The sequence below is a fragment of the Colius striatus genome, chromosome 4 (genome assembly GCF_028858725.1).
Source record: "Colius striatus isolate bColStr4 chromosome 4, bColStr4.1.hap1, whole genome shotgun sequence".
Taxonomy (NCBI): Eukaryota; Metazoa; Chordata; class Aves; order Coliiformes; family Coliidae; genus Colius; species Colius striatus.
The window spans coordinates 78,470,972-78,490,267 of NC_084762.1; the positions used below are offsets into that span (position 1 = coordinate 78,470,972).

At 35.6% G+C, this 19,296-nt stretch overlaps 1 protein-coding gene across 1 annotated transcript in view; it reads right to left on the bottom strand.

Moving 5' to 3' along the window:
• The window catches only part of ANGPT1 (angiopoietin 1), a 161,300-nt gene that overhangs the window by 14,065 nt on the left and 127,939 nt on the right, over positions 1 to 19,296 (bottom strand). The gene's annotated exons all lie outside the window — the stretch shown is intronic.

Below are 19,296 nucleotides of genomic sequence, written 5' to 3' on the forward strand. Positions count from 1 at the left end.
ACTGGAAAAGGGAGTTATTCTTTATCATAATAGTTTCAGATGCAGGAAGGGAAAGACAGGATCTCAGTGTCTATTGGAGAAATATGAAACCATATGAGCAAGCAAGATGGGAAGGTGCATGTCCCACCTCTCTCCCTGAAGCTCTAGAGTCAGTAACACGAGTCACAGGGTTAACTATTCAAAGCGCTCAATTTGATATCTAGTGGCATAGACCTCTCCACTGAGAAGAACGTGAAAAACAGTTCTGTTTCTACTAGGAATACTGAAGTAAGGCAAGTGCATCTTTTAAAATAGAATGTAAAAAGTGTCCAGACTCATGGGGAAAGAGCAAGACTTAAGTGTGTAAAGCAAGACAGATGACTCTGAGATTTACTACTGGGGTGTAATCCTAGAAAATACCTTCCCAACTTCTCCTACAAACACAGGGAACAAGGAAAGTAGTTATGAGTCACAGTTTGTTGTCATCGTCTCTTGAACTGTTGTATTTTTATCAAATGACTTTGGATGAATAAAAAAGCAAATGTCTTTACCAGAGTGTCATTCCTCCATTTTTTTAGATAGAAAATAGATACTTCACTGCAAAATGGTCACTGTGTTAACAGTACTAGAGAGCAACCCTAACCATTTTAGCCTACATACTAGTAAATAAGACATTGGTATTTTTCTCGTATCAGGATGAGAGATTTTACCCCAGACTGAGCTTTAAATAAATTGCAATTCTCCCACAGGACCTTGAGTTTGGAGCTCTGCTTGTGAGAGAGAAGGAGGACATAGGCACCATAGGGCAACTTTGCTTAATTAAGTGTATGGCTGCTATATTTTTTAGATTTTTTTTCTTTTTTTGTATGCATGCATCTGTGGGTGTATATTAGATCCAAACAAAGTTAATGTGATTAATCTTGTCAAGAAAGCTCATTACAGAAAGCCTCTTCTGGATATCCCTCTCAAGATGTGGAGGCACAGAACTAGTACCAGAGTCTGAGATTCATGCTTTCAGAATGACTTAAATCTCACATAATTTTCAGTGAAATTTTTCCTATATGTTCTTTATCTTTAAAAATGAACATATTAGATGCTAAGCATGAACATATTAAATTAAAAAAAATATTGAGAACTGTCAAGGCAATCCTTCCAAAGTACATACTCTGCATATCTTTGTTTGATGTTGCACACCACCTGATCTGAACCTGATGATTAAATATCTTTTGTCTTAATCTTCAGAGTAAATTTTATTTATACATAAGCACACACAGATACATATTGTGACCTGATCACAGTGGACTTGCTTTAGCAGCAGGATTGGACTAGATGCTCTCTAAAGGTCCATTCCAACTCCTACCATTCTATGATTCTATGACCATGGAAAGTCAAATATCTTTGTCTAGTACAAAAATGGAAAAGGCAAAGTATGAGCCTCAATAAAAGATCGTGAATGGTCTTAGAAATTTAACAAGGAACAACTCAAGAGCAGAAATCTAGGACTGTCATCGCACTATTCTACTGTTCAATTACAGTGGCAATTAGCCCATAATCTCTATGTTACTCTCTCAATGAGTCTTGTTTTAGAAAAGAGTACCTGGAGGTCTGTCTTTGCTCATGTTCATTTCTTTGTTCTATACAAATGCAAGGTTGGAATTGATCCTATTTAATTCACCAGACTTGTTTTGCAAGCTATGCCTAATTTTTTGCAGGACAAAATAAACTTTCTTGAGCTTGTGTTGACAGAAAAATTTTGGCACATGATCTATAAGATATGATTTTAAACAGTCATAGATCCTCATTGTATCAGCAACACCAAAGCTCACAGAAGTCTCATAAAGTCAATATAAAAAGAAAATATGGTTTATTTAAATGAAAGACAATACTAGTCTAGTAAAAAAATTATATAATGTAAGGAAACGATAAAGAAACGAGTAATACTTGATGTCAATGTTTTCCCCAAAGGGATAGGGCATTAGGATTATTTACAAGCTCATACTCTTGCCCTGATATTTTATAAATATTCCACTCAGTACAAATTCAGATCTCGTCAGTTATTTTTTACTTTCCTTCAATACCATTTGTCTAGTAGGTCTCCGGTGACTTTCAAAGTATAAAGCCTAGTTTAGCTCTAAACTCTCATAGGCTTATAATATTGCAGCAGTATACAGATGAACAGTAGGGTAAAATAGTCACAGAATCACAGAATCACAGAATCTTAAGGGTTGGAAGGGACTTTGAAAGATCATCTAGTCCAACCCCTCTGCCAGAGCAGGACCACCTAGAGTAGGTCACACAGGAACTCATCCAAGTGGGTTTTGAATGTCTCCAGAAAAGAAGACTCCACAACCAGCCTATTCCAGTGCTCCTTCACCCTCACAGTGAAGAAATTTTTCCTTGTGTTTCTTTAGAACCTCTTATGCTCCAACCTGTACCCATTGCCCCTTGTGTTATTTTTGGACATCACTGAGAATAGCCTGGCTCCATCCTCCTGACACCTGCTCTTTATACATTTGTAAACATTAATGAGAACAACCTCAGTCTCCTCTTCTCTAAGCTAAAGAGTCCCAGCTCCCTCGGTCATTCTTTTGCCTTCAATCTTTCCTCCTAAGTCAGTACTGTCCAGCAGTTATGGAAAAATAATACTGCAAAATTGGCACTGCTTTAGACCAAAATCAGATATTAACCCAAAATTAAAATCAATCCTGAAGAAGTTAGTTCTTCTCATTCTGAGTTTCAGGTCAATCTATAGGGATTTGAACTATTCTGAGATAGCAAGTCTACATAGCACTAGAGTAACTAATGGCTACTAGTTCCCTGACAGCAGTAGAATCATAGAATCATAGAATGATAGGGGTTGGAAGGGACCTTTAGAGATCGTCTAGTCCAACCCCCCTGCAGAAGCAGGTTCACCTAGATCAGGTCACATAGGAACATGTCCAGGCGGGTCTTGAAGACCTCCAAGGAAGGAGACTCCACAACCCCTCTGGGCAGCCTGTGCCAGGGCTCCCTCACCCTCACAGTGAAATAGTTTTTTCTTATATTTAAGTGGAACTTTTTGTGTTCCAGCTTCATCCCATTATCTCTTGTCCTGTTGCTCGCTACTACCATAGAAAAAAGGGATGTCCCAACCTCCTGAGACCCACTCTTTAGATATTTATAAATGTTAATAAGATCTCCCCTCAGTCTTCTCTTCTCCAGACTAAACAGCCCCAGTTCCCGCAGCCTTTCCTCATATGAAAGATGTTCCAGTTCCTTGATCATCTTGGTGGCCTTGTGCTGGACTCTCCAGAATTTCTCTGTCCCTCTTGAGCTGGGGAGCCCAGAACTGGACACAGGACTCCAGATGAGGCCTCACCAGGGCAGAGTAGAGGGGGAGAAGAACCTCCCTTGACCTGCTGGATACACTCTTCTTGATGCATCCCAAGATGCCATTGGCTTTCTTGGTCATGAGGACACATTGCTGGCTCATGTTCAGTTTATTATCAACCAGGACTCCCAGGTCTCTCTCCATCAGGTCAATCTCCAGCCTGTACTGGTGCATGAGGTTGTTTCTCCCCAGATGCAGGACTCTGCACTTGCCCTTGTTGATCCTCATGAGATTCTTTGCCTAACTCTCAAGTTGGTCGAGATCCCACTGAATGGCAGCACACCCTTCTGGTGAATGAGCATCCAAGGATGCCATTGGCCTTCTTGGTCACAAGAGCACATTGCTGACTCATGGTTAATTATCAACCAAGGCTCCCAGGTCTCGCTCTGCAGAGCTGCTCTTCAGCAGTTCAACCCCAGCCTGTACTGGTGCATGGGTTTGTTCCTTCCCAGATGCTGAATTTGGTAGAGTTTTATGAATTGATGTGTTAGTTAACTAAATTGCATTTATAATGATATTTAGGTGACTAAGTTCCTTTGTCAACCAAAGCTCACTAGTTTGCAACCATTTAGGAGTATCCAGTAATAGATTATCCTCAGGTTGGTCTTTTAATTCTAGACATTAATTGCAATAATACTAAGTAAAAAACAACCTCCCTCCCAAAAACCCCCAAACACCCTCAAAAACAGTTCTGATTTTTTCTCAAAAATACTTTGACTAGTTATTTGAGTATAACAAATCATTTATCAATAAATAGAATATAATGTCTGCCAAAGTAATATTAAAAGTTGTTGCCTCCTTGTAAAATTACCCAATGTGCCTGTTCCTGAACATATTAAAAAATTGCATGAATACTCCCAATAGTAACACTTGTCCCTGAATAGCAAAATCACCTCTGTAATAAATACATCTTCCAAATATTTAATGATGGATCATGTGTAGTGAACAGGAGACAAAATCTAAATAATCACTCTAGAGAAAAACTGCTGTCGCTGAGGTTGAAGCTAAAATGTCTGCCAAAATCCTGTTAAACATGAAACTAAATATAGTGTGGTAACTGTCTGGGAAGCCTTACTCTGGTATCCAACTTTTTGATCATTTAATACTCCCAGTAAAGGAGAAAGAGAAACATTCCTTGTTTGTGGTAACTCCTAAATTCAGTGGAATGACCATTACCTTGTTGGAGATGGAACATGAGCCATCTGTGGTGACTGGGGAGATCCCTGTGAGTTTGAATTGTCTTGGGTTGCAGAGAAGTCATCGTAGTTTTTGCTTTTGTCATTTAAATTACCACTCGATTGCCTAAGCACCTTTATATTTATATCCCTTTTCTATGTTTGGAAATAAAAATTCTTCTTAAATATACAATTTTATTTCAGGGAAAAAATGTTTATTTTTTGGGGGGTGATGCATGCTCTGCTTATGAAAGCAAATAAAATTAAAATAAATACCAATATTTCATGATAAATCAAGATTGGTTAGCTAAAAAAACTTAACGCCAGATGAGCTAAATATTCATTAGAAGAGAATTAAAAGCTTCTCTCAAAGAAAGGAAAATATTTTAGAGAAATGTAAGAAACCAGACAGAGTCAAAGATTAAAAAACTTATTTAATTACCACTACTCTGACAAAAATTTGAGCTGTAACTAACCCATTTATCTGAGTTGCAAGAACATTCACCATCTTTATTGCTGCCTGTCCTTGAAGGATTGACATAAATGTACTAAAGAGAGTAAGAAATGAAATGTCACAGCCTGTCTGCCTGGACAAAACCAGCCATATTAACTGTAAAAACCTAACAGCACTACTTTTTTCCCACTCCTAACTTTAGTCTAAACTTGAAAAGCAGTGTATGTGGTAAATTCACTCTGTACATAACAGTAGGCATGATGGTTCTGCAAACTGTCAAAAACCTGAATAATGAAGTAAGTAGCTCTAACAACTTGAACAGATTTTTAATTTGGCTTTTAATATTCTTGCTACCATCACATGAATATCATTTCCCTCCCACAACTCCTTAAGAAAAATGGAAGACAAGATGACCTCTGTAATTCTCCTCTGCTGCTCTGTAGCAATGATTCACTGCTGTAATTAACAACTTTGGCATTACTGAATCTCCTTGCCCATTTTCCTGTTAAGACAAGTGAAATGTGCCAGGCAACAAAATACTAATTCTATATCTACAGAGTAAGAACATATGTACTGCAATTTGAAAGATAAAATGGTAATATAAAATAGAGCAATAAAGCTCTAGCAATAGAGCAAACACTCCATGGTAGAGACTCCTCCCTAGGATTGCACACTAACAGAAAAGCTTGTTTTCTTTTTGACGAGCTTGTGTTAATTTAATTTTAGCTTGTATTTGAGTCATACACACTTGATGGGTCAAAGGAGAAGAATATGTTTATACTGGACAGTGAAGAAGCAAATCTAACCTATATGTATAGATGAAACATATCTATACATTACAACAAACTACAGAATAATTCAGTGAGCTTTGCTATTGTTCTGAATGTGAATTTGTATAAATAAAATGACAAATTTGCTTTTTCTGTATTAAATTTCTTTAATATTTGACTGCTGCATGGTACTCATTGGGAAAAGGTACACTGAACAGAGATAATTAAAAGATGTTCAAATTTAATGTCAGAGAATCTTTTCCTACCACAAGGCAAATATCCTGTCATATCACTGTGTGCAGACAAATGGTGTTTTGTCACAACTTGTAAAAAATGTTTAAAAATATGTTTATTCTGGAGAGTGAACAAGCAAACATATGCTTCTACTACTTGAAGTAACATGCTACAGAAGCCACAGAAACAGTCCTTGCAGCAGTGTGAGCTGCTAAGTTTGCAGTTGATGTCAGTAACATGGTGGTGATGGAGAGGAAACATACGGCAACACTGGTTTTTATTGTTAACAAGGACAGAAACGTATTTAAAGGCTATTATCACAGTGATGTGTTGAACAGAAATAATTCCTTCTACTCTAATCTCCCACCAAACACAGCACAGAAAAGATACGTTAATCTGATACTACAATCTTCTGTTAAATTGTTTTTTAGTATGATACTTATTAAAACCAAATCATCCCAGATTTTTTTTTCCTCATGGAAATCGGAAAGGAAACTTTTTAATTGTTAGAACTTTTTAAAGTTAATTAAAAGCTTAAATCTTTCTACAGAAAAAAAAAAACACCAACACTTTTCCATCAGCAATACAAATGTTAAGATATCCTGTTGCTACAGAAATAACTGCTTTTGTCCTGACTTGTGACTGTAGAATATGCAATATGTTAATTTAGAAAGCACAGGGACTGTATTCCTTTCAAACTTGGAATAACTAGAGATGATCAATGTTTTACACAGATATATAAACACTGTGCTTATCTTAAGATGATAATGGAAATTATTTTGATAACATTAAAGATGGATGAACTTCTTAAAAAATAAAATGCAAAATTAAAACTTGTCTGAACGTTTGCCCAGGACACACGCAAAGCCAAGTTTAGAGAAGTTTGCTTAACTTAAAATGTAACTTAAAATCTAAAAATATTTTTTTCCCTACTCGACTTCACTACCTGAGTTTGGCTGAAGCCAACAGTTGAAATGCCAAAATTGACTCTCAAGGGATTTTACAGAACAAAAACACAGACGCTCTATAGAGAAACTCGTATTTTAAAAGTTTCTAAGGTTTGTATCAGCAATTGACTTTTTGCTGCTTATCTTTAGTGAACTGCTGAACCTTGTAATGTTTCTGTATTAAGGATCTGTTTCACAACCATTGAAGCTAGAGTAAAAGTTCAGGGAACATTAGTTTGAAATTTTATCTGTAAAAATTGATTAATCCTGTTTGAAAATCCAGTTATGAGACCCACATATCTCCAGTAAAACTGAAACTTAATAATTCTTCCAAAATCTATTCGAAGTTCCAAAAGTCTCATAAATACAGTTTGTTGAAATCCATGCAGATATATTCAAATAGTGGATTTCGTAAATCTGTGCTTTAGTTGTACTGAGGGTGATATTAATTATGCATTGTCATCCACATAGGTTGTACATTATCCTAATTAACTGTTTTAGATAAAATAGAAATAGAAAACTTCATGTATCAGCATGCTGTCAGTGCTAACTTTCACTCTTATGACTACTGTAGAGATAATAGCTGCTTTTTACCCTGTAAAGTCATTGAAAAATAATATTTACAGGTCACAGTATTTAACACATATTTTACTTAATTGAATGTAATTAATCATAAGTAACCAAAAAGTTATAAATATCATAGATAGACCTATGTTAAAAATTCATATAAATCTTACTGAGATATGTTGGTGTTTGGAAGTTCATTTATTTAAACAGCATGTAATCAGTGTGGTTTGAAGAGGTGTTAAGATTTGATTTGGGGTTTTTGTGGAGTTTTTGGTTGTTTCTTTTCTTTGTAAAGAGTGTGCTAGAATTATGGTTGAAATCAGTTATAGTTGTGCTATAAGAAGGTTAAGTTCCACAAGTCCATCTCTACAATTGACTTCTGCTAGCTAAAACTTTACTGTGTTGTATGTTGTTTGAAATTAGAAGAAGAAATCTGTGAAGATGACATTTCACTGTTATTTCTTTTCCATTTACAGACATGCAAAAGGAAATATAGCTAATTGCATTTTCTTTTTTTTCCCCTGATTTGCCTGTAGCTATGGTATTGGTAAAACCTTCCAGTAAAACCTAACAGGTTGCCTGTTATGAGTTCATAAACACCTTTTTAAGAAATACAGTTTAAAAGTCCTAAACCCTTAACATTTTCAGAAAAAAACCCCATTTTTTGTCTCTTCAGCAATTACATATTCTCATTATTTTATTATTCACGGGAATAAAAATCTACAATTCTTATTACAAGAAAATTCAGAAGTTTATCCATACGTAAGCTTTTTCTCATTAGAAAATCAGTCACTGAACTGTTTTGTACATATCTAATTCTTGAGTTTCCACAGGTTACATAAGTATTTTATTATATGTTACTTTATTTTTTGAAATTAACAAAAGGTATAAATAACTTTCTAAATAGAGACAGTTTTTTGTTTTACCTGGGTCCTGGACACTTGTTTTTTTCTTAAACATGGAGGTTCAAACAAATATTTGTACAACTTAATGGAAAGCTTCGGACTATCTGAAGCAAGTCACTACCCAAAGGGTTCAGGAGATCTTTTGCAGGAGAAATTGATGTGATATTTTAATTTATATTGGCACCTTCCTTAATATTAGACTGTTTCTCTGGAGTTCCATGGTCATGATAACACCACAGGTCACAAATTAGGCAGTGAGCAGACTAACTGTTAAGCAGGCCTACCCTCCAGGGTAAATAAATCGAGTAGCATATAGTAGGACAAAATATACAAAATACACATGTGAGAGAAAGAGATAAGAATCAAATGGGAGAGGAGCAGAAACGTATGAGTAAAACCAAGGACTGGCACTGAGATAATGTCTTTAGATGCTAAGACTTTGCCTAAAACAAAATGGGACAATGTTCTTGAAATAAATTGTTCTAAAAATGTCACTGAAGCTGAAGTAGCTCCTGTAATGAGGCAGTTCTTGTGAGTCACTTTACACTTCTATACAGTGAAAGTAGAATGCTACCATTCTGTTCAACAATTATTGCAGCTTTAGACAGGTTTATATTTCTTGAAGTTGTGTGTAAAGGCCAAGAGTGTTGGCTAAAAGAGAGGCACACTAGTTAACAGAAATCCTGACTTGAAATATGAGTACTGAGCTCTCTTTGTTTTTTTCAAATTAAATGTTGAATGAGGTGTAACCTAAAATCACCATTAAGACATTATTTAAATACCATATTGGACATAACATCTAGATTGAATAATCTTTTTCCCCATGTTTCCACTGGCACAATAGTTACTTGAAACAGCATAAGGTATCATTAAAATATCTCGGGCTTTTTTTTTTTTTCCTGCTTGTGAAGAGCTTGAATGTAAGAAAATTATTAATTATTGATAGAAATAGTCTTAAATTATTTTTTCATCAATTTCTTTGATTGTTTATACTTTATTCAGTGCTAGCAGTGCAATCTTCTTCTACGATTGTGCTCCTGTGGGCATTTGCAGATTCTGGTTTTGAATTTTTTCCAGTGTTAATAACCTAATGACTCCCTCAAATAATACTACAGAATTGCTATAATGTGGCTGGAATGGAATGAGTTTGCAGTTGCCAACAGACTACGATTTAAAGAAATAGCTTAATGAATAACACATTAAAAGAAATATTTTGGATTCTGCATGAAATTTTCAAGATTTATGACGGGATTTGTGTCAAGAGCTGTGTGCTTCTCTTTGGGTGAATCACAGAGGAAAATACAGGGGTGTTTTAGGGGGATACAAATTTCAAAGCAAAATGTCAATCAGGATTTTTATCCACTTACCTGTGTTTTAGCCTATTCAGTCTTAATGAATAAGCCAGTTCACAATTTATGGATTTCTAGTAGTTAGATTAATGGGCTTAATCTAGTAGCTGTGTATTCAGATTCATGATATCAGTAAAGTATAACAGAATTTGAAGAATCACTTTGTGAGGAAGAGAGGAAGTACAACCATTTCCAAATGTAGAAAAAAAATAAGGTAATATTAACAACAACGTAACTATCATGATCTCTTTCTGACCACATTATATATAGACATTTTGAGTTTTTTTACATTTTGATGTCATCGTAAAGAATGTGCAAAGGTAATGAAACAAAATTGATTTGACCTTCAGTGAAATCTCTGGTGGCCCTGCTTCGGTAAAGTACTTAGTACGTGACCATCTAAGTTCATTACTGAATGAGGGCCTAAGTACATTTCCAAAACAATTTTAAAACTGAGAGGAAGAGAAAAAGAAGAGGAAAAAGGTGAGGAAAAGAAAGAAAAGGCTCTTAGTCTTCATATATTATTCACATCAGCAAGATGACGATTCATTTTTTTTATTAAAGGTTTATGATACTAAAAACAGGATGTAGAAAGAATGTATTTATGTCCTCAACCACGTCCCACCTTTAGCCTGTATAATATGCAACAGATCTGGCTTGATCCATCTACTCATTAGTGTCTGTATTGTACAACATGCTGTTCATCCTCTAATCTTTATCTTTGTTATACAAAGGTTAGGCTTTCATCACAAGGGCAAGAATCTAGGAAAAGGTAACAAATTTTAAAGTGACTGATGTGCAGAGAGTTTCTGCAAAATGTTTAGAGTTATTCAAAAAATAAATATTAGCTTCACTGTTTGCTTGGTTTTCTTAATGCAAAATTAAGTTTAAAAAATGCCAAAATGAGTTATGTGGCACTAAGACCTCTGTAGAAAAATATAAACACACTGTTAAAACATATTTCAACTCCCTTGGCGTCATTTGTGGCTGATAAACAGTCATAAATGAGTGAAAGGTTCACTGACTGTCACCCATTTATGATCCAAGTTCTTTGCTGGTGCCACACTGACCAGGCTAACAGGGATCAGTATGTCTTACACACTTTTTTACCCCTAAAAACCCAGGTCATGACCTTATAAGAGCTGTGATTCACAGTAATGACTTCTTTGGTTCAAAAGCATTTGTGATTAGTACAAAGAGGTTTTACTTTAGTGCAACTGAATTATAATGCTAAATAAAACAAAACAGAACACAAATGGTGCACATATACTTGGGTTAAGTGTGGTGAGCTGTTCCTAGCACTGATTTGAAACTAGGCACTGTGTGGCACCAGGCACTTATTTGACTGTTTCTAGTTAGACATCCATTGAAATTGAGTACTTTTTTCTTCCTTCCTTAAATAAGGTATATTTAAACTGTGTAGACCAACCAAACAAGTAAAAATAAACAGCATCAGATGCCACAATGCTTTTGTGCTCTGTTATTCAAAGTTATCTGCTTCTATGTTTACTTAAAATTAGACATTGTGTATACCTCAAGAGATCTTTAGACATCATATATACCTACCTCTGCTCTGTGCAATAACTCATCCACTATATTGCTGCTGAGGACCAAATAACGAATAATATCACTTTTTATTACCATTGCTTTAGAGTAAGGCACAGCAAAATCATGTTTCTGTTTGATAGGAAGAAAAACCAAAAGCCAACAACAAAACAACAAACTCTGATTGACTGATGCAATGAATGACCTTGGAAAAAATCTGGGATGATCTCTTCCCGAAATTTTCTCCTCACAGGAAAATATCATACCATTTTGCTTATACGATCCTGAAAATATGGCAAAATAGTGTAGAAAATGTTCTCAGAATCAGGCTCTAGAGACACTTTGCCAGTAGAGCTGTTAATGATAAAAAAAATCCCTGGAGCTGGTTGGCTGAGTAGTTGCTAAAGACTTCAGAGACTTCAACCACGAACATACTCAATTTGATCAGGGTCACTAAGAACTTCTGCATGTTTTTTTGCAGGCAGATGAAAGCTTGCTCTGTCAGGTCTTCGAGCAGACATGAGCTCATTCTACCCACACTCCATCCTGACTGGAAACTGTACTGTCACAATAAGCACGACACTGAGCCTAGTCAAGAGCAGGATATTTTAACTTGGGCTCAATGCCACAATGACAGGTCTATTGAACTTCTGTTTAGCTCAGAGAGTGGGCAGAGAGTCAACAGCTATGTGGGCACAGATAGTGAACACCTCTTTGTTAGAAACTGCACAGAGGGCTCCTCCAGATCCCTTTATTCTTTGCTTCTACATTGTGGAGAATTTAAGTTGAAATTTTTGGCCAACAGTGAAAATGGTGGAAGTTTTGAATAAACTTTCCAAGTGAAATTATTTTTTTAACTGAAGATATTGCTAAATAAATTTATCATAGTCTTGTAAACACTTGGTGATTGAGTTCCATCTGATGATGATATTCATCATCACAGGAAAATAGATTTTTTCTAAATGAAATCAGAGATATATCTCATTCTTTGTACCAACAATTCAACCTCTGTGGATGGACGTTTGGAATTTTCTTCAGCTTTGACTGAGGCTCTGAAAATAATAATGTCCAGGGTAAATATTTTTAGCTGGAACTGAATTTGGATCCCAAAAATGTACTCCACCTCCCAACATCCACTGATAATAGTGAGTTGAACGATACAATCATGGCATCTGCATTAATGAAATTATTCTAATACAGAGATATTGTAAAATCTCAACTGTCAGAGTGCTTTGTCAGATGTAAATAAACAGCTCTTCTTGGGTTTTGTTACTGGCAAAAGCGGGAGCTCTTACCTTGAGGACAGTGAAGTCCATTCACACCAGGATTTTGTAAATTTTGTTACAGTATGTTTCACATGCCCTCTTAATACAAAAAAAGCATAAAGCAACAGGGACTCAAAAGCAAGCAACACTGTGCAAGAAGAGTAATAATATTGATTACTTATAAAGATAATACTAAGAAGATAAGAATAGTCATTTTATATTGGAGAACAAAAAAAAAAATGACCAATACCTTATAAAAACCTGTGCAGCTTTCTCTTATGTGTCCTATCATTCTCTACCTGTTCCTGATGGTTAGGGAACAGCTGGTGAAATCTCCATTGACTTACAATACATAACAAGTAAGAACACTACCATGTATCCATAGATATTTTTTCTGCCAATGTAAACATGCATTAGAGAGTTCTCTTGAATTTATGTGCCTGTCCTGTAGCCCTCAGCAGGGATTTCACTACACAGCTCTTGTTTTGCATGATACTGTTCTCACATATTGTTCTTAGTAGACTAAGACTTTTTTTCTAGAGATCCTCACCGTGTGATAAGTAGTTGAGCTACCAGTGTTTGCTACTGTCCACTATTCATGTAAGAATTTTCTGGTCTGAGGAGTTGCCCACCATGTTGGTACTCTAGTTTCTTTTCACTCAGTGTGAAAAGGATTTAAAACCATGAAGCTTCCATCACAACAGTGACATAACCAGCAACATGTGTCCTGTTGCAAAAAAATTGTTCAAGATTCATTGAGCCCTTGAGGGAATACAAGTCTGTGGCAAAATTGTTTATATAGTGTTCAGAGTTCAGGGATAGTCCTCAGAGCTTCATAATATGTTTCTGTCATTTAATCAAAACCTATTTAATTCAAAATGAGACATGAAGCAGGGAGTTTAACCTTAGATTTCCCCCTCCTACCTCATTGACAAATGACCTGATACCTACCAATTCACTGAGCAGTGAATTCTTCCCTGCATAGTATCAGCTTCATCGATGAGCCTGTTCCCATGCAGCACTTGCTTCTCTTAGGAAGCAATAACTTCGGTCTGGACAACCTCTGGCAAATGAATGCATTAATCCATGGTCTTTTATTCCTTTCCTTAGTAAGACAGGACATTGTTTCCTACCTTCAGGCTGTGGACTGTGAACCATCAGTGGATATAAATGGATGCCTTGCTATTTTCAGAATCTCCTAATGGTTAACTCTAGGCAGCTTTCTGCTTTGTGTGTTGCCTGATTTGGCTTCTGTCTAAGGAGCTTATCTCCCCAGGCATGCACAGAGAATTGAGTGTCTCAGCTAGGGTTCTGCAGTCTGTTCCTAGGGCCCAACAATTTTAATGTTAGCACTGAAAATCTTTATCTCACCTACCTGTAGGAAATCATGTCTGATTTGTTAAAAAGCACTTAAATTCATTAAATCCAGAATGATGTTTAAGTCCACAGCCAGTTGTTACAAACCAATTTTTTTCTTGCCCCAAGTAATCAGCAGTTTGAATTGATGTGTTTATTTTATTGTAGATAAGCTTTATGAGAGAATAAGATACTTTTGTTCTTACTCATGTATTTTCGTTTTCTTAAAAAAAGAATCTAGGAGCCTGGAGGAGGAGATAATGACATGCTTACTATGTCCCATAGCAATAGCTGTGGTGAAATATATTGGAAAACAACCTTCTCTCCAGCTATGTGGTTGAAAAGCTGAAGGAAAGGTTTCAAGAAATGCAAGAGCACAATCAAGTTTAATTATTGAAAGTTATTTAGCAATAGCCTTTTAAAAGGTTCTGCGACTACTTGAAAATGAATGTATGGAGAAGAGGTTTTTTTTAGTTTTCTTTTTTTTTAAGGAAATGTATCTATTTAGAGAAGTCAATTGAAAATTAACCAGTTGAGTGGAAAAGATAGAGAAAAGCAAGACTGAAGACAGCAACAATTTAGAGATGGCATTGCTTTCCTCCTGGAATGCAAGGCTGCTATACAACCAATAGTGTATACCTCATAAAGTTTGTGTATCAGTACTTTTCTAAGATCTCAAGTAAAGAATTTCTCAGAGTGTACAGAAGGTGTCTCATAGTTTTCCTACATATACTAGATATTGGTGCATTGAAAAATTCTAACATTATTTATGACCAAAACAAAACAGAAATGTTAGAGGTTTTCAGTGGTGTCTTTTTACAAATACTGTCTGACAAATTGTGGCATTTCTAAGCTGACCTTGCAAATACGAATTGGTATTGGAGTTTTTAAAAGAAAAACAAATTTCCTATTGTCTGAAATGTACTTCATGCATTATAAGTTTCTGCTCTTGAAAGTATATTACTGTTGAATAAGCATGTAGATAATTTTTATCAAAAGACCCTGAAGACTAACATCAGCGTTCATTTTACGTGGAAACATTTAAGACTAAGAGGGCTAATGAAAACTGCAAACACTTCGCTCTTACAGAGGAGAAAATACATCTTCTGTGGATGGAATTATTTGTGTCATGACCCTTATAATAAGTCACATAATACAATTCCAAACTAAATTTCTCACTTTTAAAGATATTTAAATTATAAGCTAAGGAAGGTAATCATCAGTGCCTTTCTGTCATGTGAAAGAGACTGTTCAGTGTACTGTGTTAATAAAAAAATCTCATCAGTAGTTCTGTTACAATTTCTAGCTACTTTCTAAGGACAGAGACAATTTGGTATCGAATGTCTGTTATATCTGGGTCTGATACAACTCTGCTTTCATGGCTGCAGCCTATGCTTTCTTCACTCTAACACTGCAGATAGTCACTAAATTTTGCAGAACTGAAAGTTATGATATTTCAGGGGCTTAACAGAGAATTATGTGCCACATCATGGTGGGCCTATTTTGTTAAAATGGACCCATTTTCTTACCTTTTGAAGAGAACACAAGTGAAAAATGCTTTGATACTGGCAACCTGTTCCTCAGCTAACTTATCACAAAAATGGACCTTTGGTGGGGGAAAGTGCTTTGCTACTCCCTAATCTACTGTCTAACAGAGCCTTCTCCCCTCTCTCTGAGGAGCTGCACATCATCCCTCTTCTGTCCATTCACATAATTCTCTCTCAGTGTTCACTTCTTCTCTACTTACACACTTTTATAGTATTCAGTATATGTGCATTCTCATTATATTTCAAAACATAGAAGACAACCTCTGTTCCCATTTCAGGATAGTCATAGCTATTGTATATTGAACTATAAATGAGCTTTATGCAGTTTCAAATAGGAAATGATCAGTTGTGGATGGATATTATATAGAGAGTTTTAAGTCAATTTAAGTTTTATTATTCATAAACTCCATAATGCATCAGCTTTCAATTAGTCAGAGAAAATGCTTTAGTTCATTTCTGCTTACATTTAAAGATAGTGCATGGACTGCCAGTGAGCTTTAGTCACTGATATAATATAGCAACACTGGCCTGGTTCCAGAAAGATGTCTGGTTAATGGTCATCAGATTGAATCTGTGCACTTCCAGTGTTTGAACTTCATAACCTATTATTGGACTGACTGTGTTCTTATAAAGTTATTCAGCAAGATATTTATATATAGAGAGAGATATTAAATCTTTTTTTCTATAATATCCACTTTATACCATTGTTTGGTGAAAAAATACTAAATATAGTTTCAAATCATGGAAAGTATGCATAACAGAAATATCATTCCACATATTAATAGGATTTTACATGGATATTTTATCTGAAATAGACTTGCAAATTGAATTTCAAAATTCCAAAGAAAAGTGAATTACTATGTGTTTAATTCTTTGCACTGTCTATTTTTTTTATTATTCTCTAGTTTTCATATACCACAAGAAAAGTACTGGTGTCTGGGTACAGGAATGGGTCTGTCTTTTCTTGTTTTGTTATAGATATCCTATGTATCCTCCACTGTACTTTTTCTTCCCCATCCATCAAATGGTCCCCTGGAAGGTTTATTGTGATACGAATGATGCAGAAGAGGCTAAGCAGGTGGCTCAGAAAAGCTTAGAAGTTAGTTAGGTTGATTCAGTGTTATACCTAAACTACTAAAGTGACAATCAGAGAAAGTATTTTACTTATGGCAACTACATCATTGAAAAGCCTTGGTAAGAGCAAAGTATTATATCAATATTAAAAAATGTGGTTTTGTACTTTGAGAAAAGTGGCAATGTCCTGTTAATGTTCGACTGCTGAAACAATAGTTCATGGAATATATTTTTAAATTAAAGACACATAGAACCTCTTGTCCCCATAAAACTCACATTCTTGACTAATATTACTTTTTACCTATTAGAGCTATTTCATTGGTACAATTTTAAACTCTGTGCAAAAAGTTTTTTTTCTCTACTTTACAGAAAGAAAAATAATAAAATTTTATAACAAATTCCAGCATTAGTTAGAATCATAGAATCATAGAATTGTTGTGGTTGGAAAAGATCTCTGAGATCCTCAAGTCCAACCACTAACCTCACACTACCAAGCCCACTACTAAACCATGTCCCTCAGCACCTCATCTACACATCTTTTAAGTATTTACAAGGATCCTCACTGTCACCACCCTGGGAAGCTTGTTCCGGCATTTAACCACCCTCAACAATGATTAAATGAATCAGTAGCCTCCACCTTAAAAAAAATCAGAGTTTGACATTACACCAAGGCCTCTGGATCCAGGCTGCCTACCTAGTTTGTCTGAGAAAACAAAGGGAAATGAGGAAGGAGCCTCCACAACCCCTCTAGGCAGCCTGTGCCACTGCTCCCTCACCCTCACAGTGAAATAATTTTTTCTTATATTTAAGTGGAACTTTTTGTGTTCCAGCTTCATCCCATTACCCCTTGTCCTGTTGCTAGCTACTGTAGTAAAAAGGGATGTCTCAACCTCCTGACACCCACCCTTTAGATATTTATAAATGTTAATAAGATCTCCCCTCAATCTCCTCTTCTCCAGACTAAACAGCCCCAGTTCCCGCAGTCCTTCCTCGTATGAAAGATGTTCTATTCCCCTTTGTCAAAAAAACAGCACTGTAAGTAAAATGTTTAACAAGGATCTAGGATGCTATTGGACGTAGCTAGACTGTTTTACAAAGGAGTAATATAATATAATGATATGCCAGCAGGTAGGGAGTTGAAAATACAAGTAATTTGGTTTGTGATCAGTAGTTTATAATCCTACTCTATAAAGAAGATTAAATATAATTAGAATAGAATAGATTAAGCATAAGATGAACTCTGAGTTTAGGATTGTTTTTCTTGAATATGATTTGTGAGATAAAAGTACTCTTGTGTACTTTTGATAGGAAGTTATACTACATCTCAACATATGCCTTAGGATTTTCCTCTAGTTAGCATACATCAAACAAATGATTTGGTTTCCCAAAGAAAAATCTGGAGATAAACAGTATTTTGAAGAGCTTGGAAACTGTGCTTCCTAGATTTATATGAATCACAAGACCATGTCAGTGATTTGAAGTGATTTGAATGATTTCAATTACTTTTCCTCATGTTTAAATTTCATCCACTCCTTGCCTCTGAGGATTCATAAATCTGAATCTTCTCTACATAACTGAGAGTCTCCTGTCAATTTGCTTGTTCCGCTAATAATGTATCTATGCTATCTTTCTTTTTGTCTGAAGATTTATTACTCTCTCTGTCATGCTTATTCCAATATAAGGATCATCCTCCTTAATTTTAGCTGTCAAAGGTCAGTTGGCATCTGAAGTACATGATTCACTCACAGATTATAGGATGCTCTCTGTCCATTATCAGTTTTCACCTATACCTACAGCAATGTCAAAGCTTTACTTCAGCAGTGCTGCCTCATCATTTATTCATATTCCTTTATTGATAGAATGAAAGGTAATGAGTAATTGCAGCAATGGAAAGCTTTCCTAAATAAAACAATGATGAAGTATTGGAATATAAAATCATAGGCAGATGAGGGTGTATTCAATCTTTCTAAGAGCTCTGAGGTTCAAATATCTCAGGAAATTGAGAATTATATTTCCCTCACTCTCCATCTCATGTCTTGCTTGGAATTGCTGTTCCTGTATTGTGAGTAACAAAAGCAGATATTCGTACAGACTGAAACTACTTCTCACTAAAATCCAGCATCAGTATATCTACTTTCATTAACTTAAGTGCAAGATTACGATGCGTGAAGCCTGAAATCCCAGCATGTGGTTGCTTTTCTTGTTTAGTTATGGAGGACTTGGGGACACAGGTCAGAGCAGTAGCATGTCATATCTTTACAGCTCATAAGAACGTCAAACAATGTCAACAGACAAGAGTAGGCTATGTACAACCTGCACAGGAAAAGAGGAGAGGCTGTTTATCTTCTCTCAGTCTCTTTCAATTTATGTTGAAATAACTATGAATAACTTCTTTGACTTAAATTAAGAAATACTGCTCTGAATAGTGCTTGCAAGATCTGACTCTTCTTATGGAGATTTTACTTGCAACAGTGTAAGACTGCAAGACTAGTAGAGATAGTTTTCATTACACTGATGGACAGCCCTCTGTGTAATCATTTTCTTTAGAAAAGAAACCAAAGGATGTTCTGGAACAAAAATTAACAACTTAGATATTTCCATGCTATTGAAGGTTTCGCATGTAGTGCAACATTGATTTATCTGTTTCAGTTATCATTTTTCATTATATATTTATTTAATCAGTATCCACCCTCTCATTTCAATTTTCTTCTATGTAGTCATCATCTGGGATAAATAGATTTTATTCTGTGTTCCCAGAA